Genomic DNA, 3,385 nt, shown 5'->3' on the forward strand with positions numbered 1-3,385 from the left:
AAGTACTCCCCAGATCGCTGACTGCTGAGGTAATCAGCTTGGTTTGCGGTAACTGTGCAAAGCGGACACCACCTCTCTCTGCAGAGGCCTTCCCTGCCTAGACTCAGCCAGTTCCTGAATAAGAAAGCCAAAGTCTCCTTTCGCTGTTACCAGCAGGGGGTGCTCATTCCCTTTACATTTCCAAATTAGACACACTACTAACTCATCCATGGCTCAAACTCACGTCTGATTTTAACATTTGATCATGATATAAGATGGAATAGGTCAATATAGTTATACAAAGTTCACTAACTATCCCATTAATATCTTTTTTTAGCAGAAGAAAAATACCTTTAGTTTGGGTGTTCTATAAACCTCCTGGGTCCTCTCCTTGTTCCTGTCTATACACCTGGCTTTGCTTTCTCCCCAGCTTCTCCTCATGCAACCTTCTGTGAGAAGCAGCCATGTCAGAGAGTCCACATTTGGCTTCCTGGTTTACCTATGTTTCTCTAACCGCTTCACTTGAGACTACAGGGCAGTCTATTGGTGTGTATGTGCGCCCTTACAGTGTAAATGTCAAGAAATGGATTGTGTGCATGCGTGTGTGGCTTTATACTTTATTTTTGCACATTTTGTGTATATGTGTCCCCACCGTATAAATTTCAAGAAATGGATTGTAAATACAAAAAGAAAATATACCTAGAGCCTTTATGGATAATAACTCTCATTACAGTATATGCATGTAATGCAAATAGAGGAAGCCACAGAGAATGTAGATTCCAATTTTGTCTTTCTAAGTCTCTGGCTATTGCAACTCACTGACAGCTAATAAGCTGGAATCATGTATGTTCAGTCAGGTGTTGTCTTCCTCTCTGCACATTTGAGTGAGGTGTTCCTCATTCTGATGAGGCAGCTAGTATCTTTATCCTCATTTTGTTGGTATACTTGCTCAGGACTTGGGGCAGGAAAGGAGCTAAGTATGGAATTCTGAAACTCTTAGCTTCCCCACTGGCTAAATATCTCCTAAGTTAAGTTGCTGTTGAATCCACTGCCAAGACTTGACGGAAATGCATCTTTCTCAGACTGAACAAGAATGCAGCACGAGTAAAGCCTTTCTTTTAACTATTTAAAAATTTATTTTATTTTATGTTTGTGAATGTTTTGCCTGCATGTGTGGGTGTAAATCAAGTGCTTGCAGTGCCCAGAGAAGCCAGAAGAGGACATCGGAGTCCCTGGAACTAGAGCTGCAGTTTTGGGTTGCCATGTGGGTGCTGGGAACTGGAACTCGGTCCTCTGCAATGTGGCAAGTGTTCTTAACAGCTGAGCCATCTCTTCAGCTTCAAGCATGAGGAAAAGTTTTGCTTTTAAACTATGACTGCACAGCAGAATGCATTCTTGTCATTTTACAATCCTAGTTCAAATCTCATCTCATGAAGCTTTGCAAAGTGCTGCCACAGCCTGCTCTGGTCTCCAGCTTTCTAAGTCCTTATTACACAAAATGTACAAGTTAGCTCACCCTGGACTCTATTCTTCCCTGTTGGTTTTTACTTATAGAATTAGATTTTAAGTTCTTAGAAACTACAGAGGATGCTTTCAATTCATTTTGAACATTTTATAGTAACTTGAAAATGTGACATTCAATAATGTTCAACAGTTGACTGATTAATTCTAAGCCATGCAAACCTGACCTGGGTCATTTTACATACAACAAGAACAAAGAATAACCCAGGTAAACCAACATGTGCCAGCCTTCCTAAATAAAATAGATTATTGTTCTGTTTATGAAACTGTCCCAGTCCTGTCAATAAAATGAATACCATTCATCTATGCCTGCCATTCTAAAGACTTCAGACTATTTTCATAGACCTCTATAAATTTAGCCTTAGCATTTATAAAATATGCTCCCCATTCCATAAGAACACCATAATGTACTTTAAAAAAATATTAGTTAATCCTCTCTCCTTTTTTTAATCAAGCATTCTATAAACTATTACATCTAATTCTCAAGTATCTTTAAAAATTTTTTTTTACCATATCAGTATATGGCTTGTCAGGAATGTGTATAAAACTCATTTTTGGACATGTATGTGTATGGTGTGTGTATATATGTGTGTGTGTGTGTGTGTGTGTGTGTGTACATGTACATGTGTTCACATGTGTGGGTGCACACTGAGTGTGCAAGCATATGGGAGGTCAGAGGTTGATGTCAGATGTCTTCCTTGATCATGCTCATCCTCATCTATTGAGACAGGGTCTCAATGTGATACTCTGGTCAACCAGCATGTTACAGGAATCCTGTTTCCAACTCCCAAGTTCTGGCATTACTGGTGGGCTTCTGTGCTGTTGTATGGCTTGTTCTTCTGAGTTGCAACCCCTTTTCCATATTGAAACATTCCTCTTAAAGGAAAGGAGAAGTCACAAAAATGCCACCTGTGCAGAGAACAAAAACTTGGAAGAGTGCTCTCTTCTGCCGAGCTTATACTAAAATCAGAAGGGTACAGAGAAGAAGGGCATGGCCCCTGGGCAAGAATGACAAGCAAATTTATTAAGCATTCCATAGTTAAAAAAGCAACTTGGAAGATTCTTGAAGACCCCTCTCAACAGTATAATAAAGAGTAAACAGTTGCTGGTGTGGATATTCTGAACAGCCAAATGGTGGAAAACAGTTAGCCAGAGACGTTCCAGCTGAAGAGCTGCCTCCGAGCTGTAGGGAGAGCTCCAGGGTTGCAGCTTGGGGGGAGTCATCATGTAGGTTGGGGTGGGTTTTCTGGTGACACAAGAGTCATCCCTGCCCCTCGTAAGTAAGCCTCCCCCCAAACTCCTGTTGATAACCTCATAAAAAATTCACTAGTCTCACCAAATTGGACATTGATACAAACTTTACTCTGGTCTTCCAGGGGCTCCTTTTCTGGGATGAGTGAAATATGTGTTATGTAACTCCAGAACAAGTCTGTCACACGGCACATTCCTGTTTGGCACTTTGTGGGTGCTCTGGCTCTGCTCCAGTCTCTACCCATCAAAGAATGGAGGACTGAGGACGTTATCCAGGGAGCTGTCTCTCTGGCCCAGGATTTAAATGCTATTTTCCTCTACTCATCATTGTACAAATCTCTTTCTCTTCAAACATATTTATAAATTTATAATCTATCTTATTTATACTGTGCTCTTAGCCATTTATTTTAACTGCTACTTAAAAGTTAATACCAGCAAGTTCTTTTTCCTATTGATGCAGCCTTAAATTACTTTCAGCTTTTCGCAGGTTTGAAAAAATTAATGCTGTGGGGTTGGAAAGATAACTCAGCAGTTAAGAGCACTAGCTGCTCTTCCAGAGGTCTTGAGTTCGTTCTCAGCAACCACATGGTGGCTCACAACCACCTGTAGTGTGATCTGATGCCGTCTTCTAGCA

The 3,385-nt window shown here is 40.7% G+C and overlaps 1 non-coding gene across 1 annotated transcript; it reads left to right on the forward strand.

Annotated features, from left to right (window-relative positions):
- The first annotated feature begins 2,438 nt into the window (after positions 1 to 2,438).
- On the forward strand, positions 2,439 to 2,543 carry LOC132652550 (U6 spliceosomal RNA). The gene has a single exon (XR_009590159.1). It is a non-coding gene; the product is annotated as a U6 spliceosomal RNA (small nuclear RNA).
- The last annotated feature ends 842 nt before the right edge of the window (positions 2,544 to 3,385 follow it).

Source organism: Meriones unguiculatus, chromosome 2 (genome assembly GCF_030254825.1).
Source record: "Meriones unguiculatus strain TT.TT164.6M chromosome 2, Bangor_MerUng_6.1, whole genome shotgun sequence".
Lineage (NCBI taxonomy): Eukaryota > Metazoa > Chordata > Mammalia > Rodentia > Muridae > Meriones > Meriones unguiculatus.